Consider the following 15,473-nt stretch of genomic DNA (forward strand, 5'->3'; position numbering starts at 1 on the left):
TACCATTGCACTGTGCCTCGTGTCTTATCTCTTAATTTCCAGAACGTCCCTCCTGGCCACATGGACACGATTTAGCTCCCAGGTTCCTGAACATAGCCTTTTCCACTTGGAAGCCCTCCCATGAGGCTGACACCTTCTCCAGACTGCTTTTCTCTGGGCCCACTCTTCACCCCCCCTCTCCCCTTGGTCTCCGGGTCTGGCTCCACCCACCAGCCGGGGACCTCCGCCTCAGGGCTGGCCAGTGCCCAGCCTCCCTCATCATACCATTACCCCTTAGCTGAAGTGAACTGAAACACTACCCCCAATTTGTAGGTGGGGAAACTGAGTTCAAGAGGTTAACTCATTTCTCAAAGATTATGGGTACCAGAGCAATGGAGGGATAATGGTGGGAACTAAGCTGATTCATTCATTCTAGCGTCATTAAGTGTCTACCCTTGGCCAGGAACCGCACTGGGTGCCTTGGTGGATATGAACCAGACGGCCTGGTGCCTCCTCCTTGGTGTCATTGTCACTGTGCAGACCCCAAGCTCCCCCAACACACCCACATTTCCATATTCAAGGGAAATGGAGAAGAATTTGAACTGGGGAGGGGAGGGCCGGCAGCTGTAACTCCTGATCTCACAGGAGACAGATCTTACTCAGGGGAGGAGGGTGCGATATTCATCTGGATCTTGGGTACCACTTTTTCCAAAGATGTGTTGGGAACGTGACCACCAAGACACCCCCGTGCCATTTTCCCCCACCCGCTTTGGCCTCAGGACAGTTCAGTAAGACCTGGAGTTCTCAGCTCGGCTACACCATCTCCTCCTCATCCCTTCCTGTCCGGTCCAAACGTCACCTCCTCTGTGGAGCCTTCCCGGAAACTCCAGGAGCCCTCCCCCGCCCCCCCCCAAAGCATCCCGAGCTTCCACCTCTCCCGGGGGTCTGGGACACCCTCGTGCGCGGAGCAAGGCTGAAGGAGGCTCTTTCAGCGCCGGTAGGTGACCTGCGCGGAGGCGGGTGTGGGCGCCCCCCGGACGCCCCACGACGGACGGCTGCGAGGCTAGGGAGGAGGTGAGGCCGCGTTTTCCGCCCGCCCGCCCACTTGCGGCGCGGCGCCGCTGCCCGAGAAACGCGAGGCCACGTGAGCGCGCGCCTGACCCCCGCCGCGCCAGGCCCCGCCCTCTCGCGCCCGCCCCAGCGCCGGCCCCTTTTGTTCCCTCCCGGAGCCGGGCCGCTCGCTCCGCTCCCGCTCAGCTCGGCTCGGCTCGGCTCGGCCGCGGGGCGCGCAGGCGGCGGCCGGGACTGCTCGGTCCGCGCCTCCCGCCTTCCCGCCGCCGCCGCCGCCGCCGCCCGGACGCGAGGCTCGGGCCCGGAGAGCGAGCGCGGAGCCCCGGCGCCGGGAGGGGCTGCGGCCGGTGGGCAGCGGCGCACGGGGAGGGGCCGCAGCATCCTCTCCCCCCGCGGCGCCCGGGTCGGGAGCGGAGGAGGCCGGGCTCCGAGCCGCCCGCCGCGCAGCCCGCCGCCGGAGGGGCGCAGGTAGGAGCCACCGGAGGGCCCCCGCGGGAGGGGGCTCGCCGGGCAACAAAGGAGCGGGGGATGCGGGAGGCGGCGGCGGCCCGGCCTGGGCTGCAGCGGGGCGGCCGCCCGCAGGCATTGTCGGGGCGTGGGGGAGGCCGGAGGGTCGGGGGCCGGTGGGCGGGCGTGAGCGGGAGCTGCTCCCGCTGCACCCCCAACTTCCCCGTCGCCCGCTGGCGAGGAGGGGACGCTGCCGGCGTTGGGGGGCTTCCCGGGCTGCGGGTCCCCTCGGTGAAGGCATCGCCCGCACCCTCGCCCTCCGCATCCGCAGACCGGGGTTCGGCACATCTGCTGGGAGGGGGGGGCCGCCCGTCCCGGCTCTCAAGGGCAGCGCGGGGCGGCCGGACGCGCCGCAGGGCTCTCTGGGCTCCCAGGCGGTGGGGGGCGGGGAGGGGGGCGCAGCCTGGTGGGCGCGGCCACACAGCCCCCTGCTCCAGACCCGGGCTCTGGGAGAACACGGAGCCTCCGCCCCGCCGGCTGCCGTCGCCCGGCCGATTGCCTTTGCAAAACTTGGTTGAAGTGCATGGTGGAGGGGGTGAGGGGGAGACTGGGGCAGGGTGGCTTCCCGCAGGGGTGCCCCCCCAGGCTGGCGCTGGTAGCTGGTGAGGCAGCAGATTTTCTGCCCTCCCCATAGGGAGGGGCCTTCGCCGCCGAGATGCTTCGCGGGGCCTCCAGGGCGCGCCCGTTTGGGCCCTTCAGGCGGGGCCTGGGCGGGGCGGGTGCCCACTGAGCACTGCCACGCAGGCCCCAGCCCCCCCCCGGGAAGGATGGACAGACGGGGCATCTTGGGGAGAGTCACACACCCAGCAGCGCATCCCCAACCTTTGATACCCCGCCGCTTCCATGTGGGTGAGAAGTAGGAGTCCAATGGTGGGGGGGGGGGATATACGCGTGTAAGATGCCCAAGGAGGTTAGTGGGGGTAGCACTGGCCTAGGGCTGCAGGCAGAGGAGGAGGAGAGTGCAGAGACTGCCACGTGGGGCAAGACACCCCACCAGTTGTAATGTAAACAATGAGCCCTTCATTCATCCAGCTGCTGTCACCTGGCCCAGCACTGCCAGGGGCGGGCAGGTCCACAGATCGGGGGGCCTCGCAGCTCCGAAGGAGCACAGCCCAGCAGCTCTTGATGGCTCGCTTGATGAGTGCTTTGGGAGCTGGGAAAACAGAGGAGGGACCCCTGGAAGATGGGGAGGAGCAGGAAGCTTGATAGAACCCTGTGCATCAGTTTGCTGCCAGGATGCCAAAGGGGGCTTCGGGCAGGGGAAGTCGCATGGGCAAGTGCTCGGAGTCCAGAAAGGAGGCCTGGTGGCTGTTGGGTAGGAGGAGCAGCACAGGAGTTAGGTGACGGGGTATGGGCTTTAAGGCAGGGGAACTTCTGTTGAGGGAAGGGATTGTTCTGTCCCGTGTACTTTTGCAGATGGCCCCCCCCCCCCGGCACCCTCTTCCATGAGCCATGAGCCCAGGCTGCACTGGCATCTGCAGTGCCTGGCCCAGGAGAGATGTTGGGGTACAGGCTCCGGGTCCGCTGGAGGGGGGAGAGAGATGGAGCAGAACTTCAAGGCAGAGGACCTGGCAGAGGGAGGCTGGGGGGGGGGGCTCAGCACACACGAGTGTGCACCAGCGAGCTTCTAGGTGCACCCCGCAGGCTGCGAAGGTGGTGTCTGGAATTCTGCCCCCGAGCTTGGAATCCCAAGTAGGGGATCCACCCACAGAGGCCCCAGTCCCTTTCCAGTATCTGCTGCTTGCTGTGGCGGTTTGGATGCTGGCCCCGACAGCCTGGGTTCCAGCTCTGTTACTTACTAGCTGTGTGACCTCAGACGAGTCACTGCACCTCTCTGCCTTAGTTTCCCTATCTATTAAAAATGAGGGTGCTTATGGTATCTGCCTTCTAGGGTCGCTGCGGGAGTCGAATGGATGGATGTGTGTGAAGTGTGTGCACGGTGACAGGGAGAGTGCCCGGTGTTGGTTTTGCTGGTGCCCTGGGTCCAGCCTCCGTCCACACCCATGTGGCTCATCCCCCCCCCCCCCGCCAAAGCTGTCTGTCCACCGTGGGGCAGTCCTGCCTGTTATCCCACCGTTCACTGCGGTCTCCTCCCTGGGCTGCTCCCTCTGCTCTGGTCTGTGATGTGGGAGACACTTGCCTCCCCGGCCCTCCCACCCTGAAGATTGACCCTGGTCCTCTTAATGCCATCTCTCGCACCTCTACTTCCATGCCCCTGGGGGGGGGTGGCATTCCTGACCCCGCTGGGTCCCTGCTGTCCTCGTCTGAGCCGCTGGAACAAAATAGCATAGACTGGGTGGCTTACGCCCAACAGAAATTGATTTCTCACAGTTCTAGAGGCTGGAAGTCCAAGATCAGGGCACCAGCTCGGAAGGGGGAGGCCGTCTTCCGGGTGGCAGACTTCTTATAGTCCCGCGTGGCAGAAGGGACCTGAGAGCTGTCTGGGGTCCCTTTTATGAGGGCACTAATCCCATTCAGGAGGGCTCCTCCCTCGTGATCCTATCACCTCCCAAAGCTCCCCCTGCCCAGTACCTTCGCATTGGGGATTAGGTTTCAACCTGTGAATCTGGGGCGGGCGGGACACGAACATTTAGACCATAGCACCTGCCCAGTGGGTCTTGGGGAGAACGGCAGCTTTTGTGTGGGTTTTTAAAAAAAACAACAACACATACCCAAGCCCTTGCTCTGTGCCAGGAGCTGTTTCGAGCTCTCTAAATGCATGTATTCATTTGTGGCTATCGTCACAACGCCTACATTTGACAGATGAGGGAATCAGGGCCTAGGGAGGTTTCCCTCTTTGCCTTTCGTGCATCCCTGAAGCACCTACCGTGTGTGCCGGGGAGACAGGCTACCACGTGCATTATTACCAGGGTCTGGTTGGGGCCACGCCTTCCTCTGACACCACCCCGTTTGCCCAAAGCCAAAGTCCGCACGCTGTCTGGCTCCCCGGGGCCCAGCCAGGCTGTGCCTCGCCTTCCCAGCTCGGCTCTCCCCACCCACCCATCCTGGCCTCACCCCGACGAGCCTGAGCTTCGATAAACTGTGAGTGGTGGGGCTGGCGGGGCTCGGTGAGCAGGAAGGCGGGGAGGGCCCTGACCCGTGTCTTCGGGATTCTTTGCTTGCAGGGCACAGGAAACCTCCTCCAATTAGGTTAAACGAGAGGGGGGTTAGGAGAGAAAGGGAGCTGGTACAGTTGCAGGCGGCCGGGCTCCCCCAGGCCCCGGGGCGCTGGCGGGCAGCCCCTCCTCCGGCTTGCCGCTTTCTGGGCTTTCTGGACCGTGGTTTCATTTTTCTCCGCCTCTCCCGCTGCATCTGTCCCTGCTCCTCTCCCTGTCGGCTGGCTCTGTCTGGGCTGTCGGCGTGGCTGCCCTGAGTGCTGGCTTTAGCTTGAGGCCACAGGACCTCCTGTGGGCTCCCCCCTCGGTCTCGGGGTGCTAGACTGACTGACTGGCCCAGCTTGGGTGAAGGGGCCCACCCTGTCGCTCAGCTGGTGGGGGGCAGGCCACGTGGGCTCTGGGGCTGGGGGCTGGGGATCCCGCCACGGGGTTGCCTACTGTAATGATGCTCGGTGTGTGCAGGGGGAGGGCTGGTGAGCAGGGCATTGCTGCCCTTGGATACTCAGGGTCTGATGGGAGAGGCAGACCCAGGGCCAGTTAACTGTGTGATTTCTTGGGAGTAGCTGGTGTGCACCAATCTGGCCTGTCCGGCCTGGGTGGGGAGGGAGGGTGGGGGGTGGCAGAGAGTGTGAACCACAGCCCCCCCCCCCCCCCCCCCCCCCCCCCCCCCCCCCAAGCCCCGGGGGGCCCCCCCCCCCCGCCCCGGGGGCCGGGGGGGCGGGTGCCCGCCCGGGGCCTGGGCCACCCCCCTGCCCCCCTTGTCCCCCCCCCCCCCCGACTCCCTTGCAGGGCTGCCCGCAGCGGGGGGGATGTACAGAAAGAGTAATACAAAACTGGTGTGTTCAAAAGAAATGATTCAAAATGATAATGAAACGTTTCCCTTCCGAATAGAAAGCAGAGCGTGTCAGGTGATTTTTATTAACAAGGCCTACATTCGGGGCTTCGTCCACTTAGCACTTCTGTCTTCCCTGGGTGGCTCTCGTTGGTGCATCCCTGCAATCTGTCTTTGGCTCTGTCTGCCCAGGAAAACACCTGCTCCGTGTTCACGTCCTTCTTGGCCCTCGTGGCCTCTCTGCCGTGAGAGGGTGGAATTTCAGGCTCATGTGGGGTCCCTGTTTTTCCGGCTGGGGGCTCAGCCTACAGCCCACCATTCTTCCAGGTGCACCGTGAAGCTGGACAGGGCCACCGTGAAGCTGGACAGGGCCACGAGGGAAGGAGGGTGTCTCTGGAGGTTTGGTGTCTGTGGAGGTCTTGCCGCCTCATATCCTGATTCTGCTCAGGCTGTTCCCTTTCTGCTGTAGGCTGTTCCTTGCATGAATTCGTTGGTTCATTGACACAGCTCACACTTCAGCTTCTTTCAGACCAGGGGCTGGGCTGGGGCACAAGGAGCTCAGGGCAGAGGAGGGAAGACCTTCACGAGGGTCTTGCGTGCTCTTTGTCTGACTCCCGAAAGGACTGGAGGTGATTTGCAAAGGTAAACGCGGTATAACGAGGTGAAAAAGGCGCGCGAAGGTTGAGCAAGAAGAAAATAAAAAATCCAATGAAGCTGGAGGGGGCCCGCTGTACCTTCTCCTGGGGGTAATTTGACTCCGAGCTTTCTAGCAGCCAGATCCGAGGAAGGAGCAGGGGTTTGGAGTGGCCGTACTGTCGCCTCGCCTTGTGTGAGCCCTGCTGTGCGTACCGCTAAAGCCTCAGGGAGGGCCAGCATGGTCCTGGGTGCGGCCTCTGGTCCAGAAAGCAGGGGGGAGCAGCACCTGCCTCCTGATGCCTCGGAGCTCCTCTGGGAGGGTCCCTGCCCCCAGCTGGAGTTCATGCGCACAGCCAGCCCCCTCCCCTGGGGTCTGACTCGTCCCAGGCATGGGTGGGTGAGAGCCGGTGAACCAGGAGCCACACCGGTCTCTGCCCGAGAATCCCCGTCTCTCAAGGAGGCACAGGGGCCAGGACACGGGGCGTGTAGCTTGTGCTCCCGGTTGGCCCCAGGAGTTGGCTGAGGGATAGAAGAGGGGCGGAGGTGTTCGGGCAGGACAAGTGATGGGGTGAGGTGTCTTTAGGAGCAACGAGAAGTTCAAGGAAGGTGGAACAGAGGCTGCTGGTGGGTCGGGGCCCCAGGAAATGAGGCCAGAGACAGGCAGTACCTGGGCTGGTGGGCAGAGATGCTGCAGACCGTGGCCTTGGCTCCCAGGGCCGTGGGCTGCCCTCCTGACCTCTTGCCTAAACCTCTGCCCTTGGCCCCCCCAACCCAGGTGCCTGGAGGAGAGTCGGTCTTGGTTCTGAGAAAGTCAAGAAAGTGGTTAAGAGTTCAGGCTCCGTGGCCAGAGGGCCTGAGTTCAAATTTCACGCCTGCTGTCGTTCAGTCACATCACCCTGGGCAAAGGATTGAGCACCCCAGGCCTCGGTTTCCCCACTAAGAAAGTGGATGGAGCTCATAACAGGGCAAAGGTTAAATGTGTTGGTATTTATAACGCACTTGGACTGGTGTCTGGAGCAGAACAGACCTTGCAGGTCTGTGGCTCCTGAGGCTGGAGGAGCTCAGCGGAAGACGGGGGCTCATCCCACCTGAGCCCCCCACACCCAGTGCACCCACACAGGTTCTGAGTCCAGCACAGTGAAGAAGCAAGCTCTCTCTGTGATGGGGGGTGGTGCTGCATGGGGTCACCCTTCCCCCTGCGGTGGGCCAGCCCTGGGGGCACGGGGGTGCTCAACACCATTAATGGTTAATGTTGTTACTGACGGTAACAGTAGCTGTGTGAGTTCGGGAGAGCCTCTCAGGGCAGCTGTGCCAACTGGAGCAGAAACGTGCTCTGAGAACAGGCCTGACTCTGCTTGATCCCCTCCAGTGATGGGGGGCTCACTGCCAGCCTCTTTGTTCACCGGACCCACATGGGGTTAGCATCTACTCTGTGCCGGATGCTCGTTGTTTTGGAACGTTCGGCCCTTCCCAGAGACGGCTCCAAGCTGGCCATGGCCCTCAAGCGCAGCGATGGCGTGTGGACAAGCTGTCGTGGGCCTCCAACTAGACATGGGCAGGACGGGGGTGGCAGAGGAGGGCATTTCCATTCACTCAATGATCCTTTCATTCCTGCCTGTGTTTGGGCAGCGTTCTGAGCCGCTGTGTGTGCTGGGCGCTGTCCTAGGTACCGAGAGCCCCGCAATGAACAAGAGAGGCAGAGAGCCTGCCCTCTTAAAGCTGCTTTCAGTGAGAGGTGAGGGAGTTTGCCAGCTGAGGCGAGGAAGGGCATTCTCGGCAGAGGGAACAGCGTGTGCGAGGGCCCGGGGATGTGACAGAATGTGTATGGGTGTGGGTGGGCGTCTGTGGCATTCAGGCAGCATTTGGTGGCTGGGGGTGGCGATTGCCTTTCTGGAAGCACTAAAAGAAAACACTGTGAGGGCTTGCTAGGGACTGACCTCACCCCTGGGGCCACCAGGTTCTGCCCCTCCTCCACCCATCCCTCCCCAGCCCCGCCTCCAGCAGCCCTGGGTTGCCCTTCAGAGGCATAGATGGTGCCCATTGGCCCCCTGGCTGGTTCATTCCTTCTCCAGGCTCCCGCATGGGCCCAGTTTGCATTCTGTCCTGCAATGTCAGTGAGGGGACAGGTCCAGGTCTCAGTGGGCTCAGCCTCCTCCCTGCCCCTCGCCTGCAGGGGAAGGCTCAGGAGAGGATGCTGGGGTGCTGACTTGAGTGCCTCGTTTAGGGAATAAGGTTGGCGTGCTGGAATGTCGTCCAGCGAGCACAGCACTGCTGCGTGTCAGGCCCTGGGTGCTTGAACTCCATGGGGTTTGGGCCTGCCCGCAGGGAGCTTGCAGGACCCGGGGGGAGACAGGTGCTCCACTGAGTGGGAGAGGGAGAAGCAGGCTTCCCACTGAGCAGGGAGCCTGATGCGGGGTCCCCATGGTTCAGCACCACCGCCTGGCACTCTCTGATGGGTGGAAAGGCCCCAGAGAGGCAGGGACCACCCCTGCTTCTTCCACTTCTGCTGCTGCCCACCCCCAGCCCAGCTAATTAAAAACAACAACAACAACATATATATATATATATATATATTTTAAAACCTTTTTATGGAAATATAACATCCATGCAGGAAAGTGTGCATGCCACACGTGTACTTGCTTGTTGACTTTTCTCCAACCGAAACGCCTGTGTAACAGAACCCAGATCAGGTCTGAGATCCTGCTGGCTCCCCAGTGCCCCTCTTGCTTGTCCTTCCAGTCAGTACCCCTGACCCAAGGGGGACCCCTTCCCTGATTTCTGATGCCATCAATAAAGGTGGTTTGGCAACTTCATTTTTATTTATTTGTTTGCTTATTTATATTTATGTTATTTATTTATTTGTTTATATTTAAGCAGGCTCCATGCTCAGCGTGGGGCTTGAACTCATGACCCTGAGATCAAGATCTGAGCTGAGATCAGGAGTAGGAGGCTTGGGGCTCCTGGGTGGCTCAGTCGTTACGCGTCTGCCTTCGGCTCAGGTCATGGTCCCAGGGTCCTGGGATCGAGCCCCGCATCGGGCTCCCTGCTCAGTGGGAAGCCTGCTTCTCCCTCTCCCACTCCCCGTGCTTGTGTTCCCTCTCTCGCTGTGTCTCTCTCTGTCAAATAAATAAATAAAATCTTAAAAAAAAAAGGAGTCGGACACTTAACCGACTGAGCCACCCAGGCACCCCTGTGTGTGTGTGTGTGTATATATATATGTGTGTGTATACATATATATGTGTGTGTATATATATATATTTTTTTTTTCTTTTTTTTTAGAGAGAGAGAGTGTGAGTGTGGTGGGGAGGGGTCGAGGGAGAGGCAGAAAGAATCTTAAGCAGGCTCCACACCCAACATGGAGCCCGATTCAGGGCTCGATCTTACAACCCTGAGATCGTGTCCTGAGATGAAATCTAGAGTCGGACGCTTAACTGACTGAGCCACCCAGGTGCCCTTGTATTTTCATTTTTAATTGTGGTGTAGTTGACACACAATATTATTAGTTTGGGGCATATGACATAGTGACTGGACAAGTCTCTACATTGTTCGGTGCTCCTCACTGTGTCCCATCTGTCACCACATGAACTTCTGACGATATCACTGACTACGTTCCCTTCACCTTTTTCACCCATCCTCCCACCCCCTTCCCCTCTGGTATCCACCAGTCTGATTCTCTGCATTCGTGAGTCTGTTTGTTAGAACTTCATTTTATTTATTTATTTTTTAAAGGTTTTATTTATTTGACAGAGAGAGACACAGCGAGAGAGGGAGCACAAGCAGGGGGAGTGGGAGAGGGAGAAGCAGGCTTCCCACTGAGCAGGGAGCCCAATGCGGGGCTCGATCCCAGGCCCCTGGGATTATGACCTGAGCCGGGGGCAGATGCTTAACGACTGAGCCACCCAAATGCCCCTTATTTATTTATTTTAAAATTTTTTTTATTCATTTGAGAGAGAGGGAGAGAGAGCGAGCATGAGTTGGGGAGAGTGGCAAAGAGTGGGAGAAGCAGACTCCCCGTGGAGCAGGGATCCCAATGCGGGACTTGATCCCAGGACCCTGAGATCATGACCTGAGCCAAAGGCAGTTGCCCAACGACTGAGCCACCTAGGCGCCCCTGTTTGCTGGTCTTTGGAATGCCCTCTTTTTGTGTAGTGCTCGGTCAGGTGTTTTGCTGATCTTTCTAACTTTATTTGTTGGGCTTCTCTCTATATTCTGAACAGGAATCCTTCGTGGAAGTAGGAATTGCAAACGTCTTCTTCCCATTCTGTGGCTAACTCTTGACACACACTCTATCTCTCCATGCTGTCATTTGATGCACAGAAGCTCTTAATCTTTTTTTTTTTTTAAGATTTTATTTATTTATTTGAGAGAGAGAGAATGAGAAAGAACACATGAGAGGGGATAGGGTCAGAGGGTGAAGCAGACTCCCTGCCGAGCAGGGAGCCCGATGTGGGACTCAATCCTGGGACTCCAGGATCATGACCTGAGCCGAAGGCAGTCGCTTAACCAACTGAGCCACCCAGGCGCCCCAGAAGCTCTTAATCTCGTCCATTTATCCATCCTTTCCCTGCTTTCCAGCACTTCTGTGTCCTGCTTAAGAAATCTTGGCCTACCCTAGTGTCATCAAGATTTTTTCTCATGTGTTCTGCTAAAAGCTGTATTGGTTTGCCTTCCACAGTTAGATCTGCTGTCCATCTGGAATTGATTTTTGTGTACGAGGTGAAGTCAACGTATTCCTTTCCTTTTGCTACTCTGACAAGTGGCCCCAAACGTACTGGCCTCCAAACAAAAATGTATTATCATCTTACAATCCTGGAGGCCGGGAGTCTGAAATGGATCACTCCAGGCTAAGATCAGGATGCTGGCAGGGCCGTGTTCCTTCTAGAAGCTCGGGGAAGGGTCTGTTTCTTGACCTTTTCCAGCTTCTCGAGGCTGCCAACATTCTTTGGCTGGTGGCCCCCTCCTCTGTCTTCAAAACCAGCCATGTTGCACCGAGTTGTTGGCACGCTGTCACCTCCCTGATTCTGTCCCTCCTGCCTCCCTCTTGCACTTCGAAGGACACTTGTGATCCCTTTGGGCCCGTCTGGATAATCCAGAATAATCTTCCCATCTGAAGGTCAGCTGACTAGCATCCTTGATTCCATCTACAACCTTACTCCCCTTTGCCATGTGGAAGCTAACATGTTAACAATTTCCGGGGATGGAGACATGAACATCGTGGCTGTGTTGGGTCTGGGGAGGGGAAGGAAAGTCATCATTTCTACCCACTATAGGCGGGATCATGATTTTTTTTTCCCCATGTGGTTGTCCAGTTGACCCAGCATCACTTATTGTAAAGACCATCCTTTACTCGGGGGTATTTTTTTTTAAATTTTATTTATTTATTTGAGAGAGAGAGAGGGAGAGTGTGTGAGTGCGCACACAAGTGGGGGAAAGGGGCAGAGGGAGAGGGAAAAGCAGACTCCCCGCCGAGCAGGGAGCCTGATGCGGGGCTCGATCCCAGGACCCCTCAGGGATCATGCCTTGAGCCAAAGGCAGATGCTTAACCGGCGCTCAGGAGTATTTTTAAGTTTCTTCTGCAAATCCTGGCCCTAGAGAGGAGGCCTGGCTGGCTGGGTTGGGGAGGGGACCCCAGGTGATGGGGTGCTTTCCCGCAGCTCCCTGGCCTGGATGTGTGGGACGGCGCTACAATAGTAAAAAGAGAGTAGCTCAGTGTCCTGGCCTGGGAGGCAGGACACGGGAGCCCTTTCCTTCCTCTTCTGCCTGGATCAGCAGGTGACCTCAGCAGGCCCCTTCCCTCCCTCGGCCTCTGACTTCATCTGGTCGCAGGGACCCCCTTGCCCAGCACCAGTTTCTGTCACTTGAATCTCACTGTCCTGGTCCCTTGCTCTGTGACCGGCAGCCTGGGCCCCAGTTTCCCATTCTGTGAAATGGGAACAAAGATGGGCTGGAGGACAACTTGAGTCAGCTAGTGCCTGCCCGCATCCTGGGCCCGTGGCAGGAGGGCCCCAGCTGTCCAGTCTCTGGGGGTGTGGGTGGCCACGCAGCCTGGAGCGGGCTCTGGAGCCATGCTGTCCCCTGGTTGTGAGTGTGCCAATTCTGTGTGTGTGTGTGTAAGGCAAGGAAGTATACTGACCTTGACTTTCCTTCCCCTCCCCCAGACCCGACACAGCCCTGATCCCCTTTGCTGTGCTGAGAGACAGGATCTGAACTACCTCCCGGCCTGAGAAGAGATGGCCCCACTCCAGGGTGTCCAGCTCAGGTAAGACAGACAGCCCAGTCTTTCCTGGGGCTCTGCTGTCACCCCCGGCTGTGGGTAGGGTGGGGAAAATGCTGACTTTACAAATTGGGGTCTCCAGCCCTGAGCCTAGAGGCTGTGAGGATGGTGAGCACGTTGGACTGGACCCCAGTCTTCTGGACTTGGCCCCGCTTGCCCCCAGCCTCAGGTGCCACAGAAGCTGGGGTCCACTGGGGCCCCCGGGTTGTCCTCTACTCAGCCCCTGCGTGCCCCGCCCTCCATGTCCATGCTGCCGGCCTGGCATGCCAACTTCCCTGCCTCAGCCTGCCTCTCCTTGAAGCCACGTCGGCTGGTGGAGCCTGGGTTCCAGCTTGGGTTCCGATCCCAGCTCTGCTGTGAGGCTTGGGTCGGCCCCTTCCCCAGGCTGGTTCTGGATGGCCGCCAGGCCCCTTGGTACTCCCTGGCAAGGCCCGTTACCTCCCTGTCCTTCTTGGGGCCATGGTCTCCTGTCAGCCATTGACCCACAGCCCTGTGAGTGGTAGGATTGCACAGCCTGGGCTGGCTCTGTGGGGCCTCGCTGGCCGGGTGAGAGCGAAGGCTGGGTGTGGGGCGGGGGCACAGGCAGGCCGGCGCCGTCTCCCCAGCCGTCCCGTGAGGCCCCCGGCTTTGGCTCTCCCCTCAAGCTGGCAGGACTCGCAGGGAGGGGGCCTGTCTCAGCCCCGCCCTGCTCTGTGCCCCCACGTGGGGACTCTAGCTTCACCACCAGGCGGAAGTCCCTGACCTCGGTCAGATGCAGACAAAATGAGCCTCCGTTCTGAGCAGGATGGGACAAACAGGGAGTGGCAGCTGGGAGTAGGCCCGTGGGGACAGTGGTCACACCCGCCCGCTAGATTCAGGGGTAGGGGGGGCGCTGGGTTTCTGGTGCAGGTGGGAGTGTTGGGGTGCCTGGTGGGGCAGGGCTGGGGGAGCCCACACCACACAGACATCAGGGGGAGCCTTGGCCTGGCAGTCAGCACCTGTGGGGGGGTCTACTCTGTTTGGGGCCTGCCCCCCCATTCCTCTGGGTGGGTGTGTATAGGGAGGAAAGCCACTCTTTGCTTCCCCCCTCTCCTATGTCTGCCTTTATGTCTTTTAGAAATTTTAGTTAGGGCGCCTGGGTGGCTCAGATGGTTAAGCGTCTGCCTTCGGCTCAGGTCATGATCCCGGAGTCCTGGGATCGAGTCCCGCATCGGGCTCCCTGCTCCTTGGGAGCCTGCTTCTCCCTCTGCCTCTCTCTCTCTCTGTCTCTCATGAATAAATAAATAAAATCTTTAAAAAATAAAAAAATAAAAACTTAAAAAAAAAAATTTTAGTTTAGGGCGCCTGGGTGGCTCAGATGGTTAAGCGTCTGCCTTCGGCTCAGGTCATGGTCCCAGGGTCCTGGGATCGAGCCCTGCATCGGGCTCCCTGCCCCGCAGGAAGCCTGCTTCTCCCTCTCCCCCCACCTGCTTGTGTTCCCTCTCTCGCTGTTCTCTCTCTGTCAAATAGAGAAATAAAATCTTAAAAAAAAATAAATTATTTTATTTTATTTAAATTTAATTAATTAACACAGATTAGTTTCAGAGGTAGAGTTCTACATTTTTTTAAATGATTATGAATATTTTAGACACTCAAAAAAAGGAATAGACAGAATACGATCAACACCCACGTACATCCTTCAGGACTGAAGAAACAAATCTTAGAAATAGAAACAGAGCCCCCAGTTACCGCACGCCAGCCCTGTTCCCACCTCGAACCCACGTCCCCGGATGTTGCGTGGACTGTTCAGCACCCTGCTGGTGCCTCCCGGGCTATGTGGTCCAGGCTCAGGCTCCGCGGCCACCAGCCCCTGCTGCCCGGCCTTGCCAGCTCCTGGTGTCACCTGGCTTTTTGACTTTTTGCCCATCTGATTGGGTGGGAAACGGGATCTCCTTGTGGCTTGGATTTGCATTTCCCTGCTGACTGGGAGGCCCAGCGGCTGTCCGGTGGGGCCCTCTCCTCGAAAGCTGCCTGTTCTTACCGGTCTCGTTCTTACGTGTCTGTGGTTCTTACCTGTCTATCCGGGGTGCCCTCAAATCTTCCTTCTTCATGTCACATACTGGGGGGTCCTCCCAGCCTGTGCTTCTCCCAAGGACCCCATCACTCAGCCTCCTGTCCCCCCCCAAGTGTCTCTCGGGGGACTCACACTTGGCATGTCCCAAACTGGGCTCCCCCCTCCAGCCCCCACCTTCTCCGAGGTCCCTCTCCGTGTGGAGAGATGCCCCCTCCTTCTGGGACCCTTGGTGCTCCCTCCATACCCACACCATTGGCCACCAAATGCCGCTCAGCACGTGTCCACTCTCTGTCCCCTCCAGCACCCCCCCGGTGGTTCAGGCCGCATTGTCGCGTCCCTTGTCTGTCACAGCGGCCCCCGGGGACTGTGGCCTCCCTGCCCTCATTCGCCCCAGCGCCCTCATCAGCTCCTGAGTGATTTTGCCAATAGGCACACCCCTTGCTTGACACCCTGTGTAGCCCCACATCCACTCAGGCTCATGGCCTGTGTGTGGGACAGGGAGACCCCCCACCGCCACCCTGCTGTTCCTCCCCATCTCTGGATGAACCCCCCCCACACACACACATTTTAGCCACTAAATCCTCAACTCTTTGGTTGACCTGGCAGAATCTGGCCTCTGCCTGGAAGTTCCCCTGCCTGGCCCCCAGCGCCCCATGCTCCCTATTACGGAGCACTCCCCCCACCCCGCCCCCACGGTGCCGCTGTGGCCTGAGCCTTAGGGCTGGTGGTGAGGGCTCAGGGACCGCACGGAGTTCATCTCTGGGCTCTGCTGTCCGGCACTCGGACCACAGGGCTGGGAGAGGAGGGGGGGGGAGCATGGGCACCCTGGCTGCTGACCCTGGAGGCAGGGGTAGGAAGAATAACCCAGGGGAGGCCCTGATGTTGGGGGTGGCAAGCCTGGGCTTGAAGGCTGGGCTTCAGCCAGCAACAGTGTCTTGCCAAAGTGACTCCTGGCGCCCGCCTCCCGCACCCCCTGGGCTATGGCAGCACCCTGGACGTGGGCTTTCCACTGTCCTATTTGGCACC

General features: G+C 59.2%; 1 protein-coding gene across 4 annotated transcripts in view; it reads left to right on the top strand.

The window, feature by feature from the left end:
• Positions 1-904: 904 nt before the first annotated feature.
• CLIP2 (CAP-Gly domain containing linker protein 2) overlaps positions 905-15,473 on the top strand; it is a 72,432-nt gene continuing 57,863 nt past the window's right edge. For 3 of the 4 annotated variants that reach the window (XM_032430731.1, XM_032430733.1, XM_032430734.1), the window contains exons 1-2: positions 1,410-1,518; positions 12,300-12,400. The gene's annotated coding sequence lies outside the window, so the exon portion shown is untranslated. Of the gene's footprint in view, positions 977-1,409; positions 1,519-12,299; positions 12,401-15,473 lie in introns of those variants that run through there. The other variant, XM_032430732.1, reaches the window with a different exon arrangement.

Source organism: Phoca vitulina, unplaced genomic scaffold (genome assembly GCF_004348235.1).
Source record: "Phoca vitulina isolate PV1807 unplaced genomic scaffold, GSC_HSeal_1.0 scaffold45, whole genome shotgun sequence".
Classification (NCBI taxonomy): domain Eukaryota; kingdom Metazoa; phylum Chordata; class Mammalia; order Carnivora; family Phocidae; genus Phoca; species Phoca vitulina.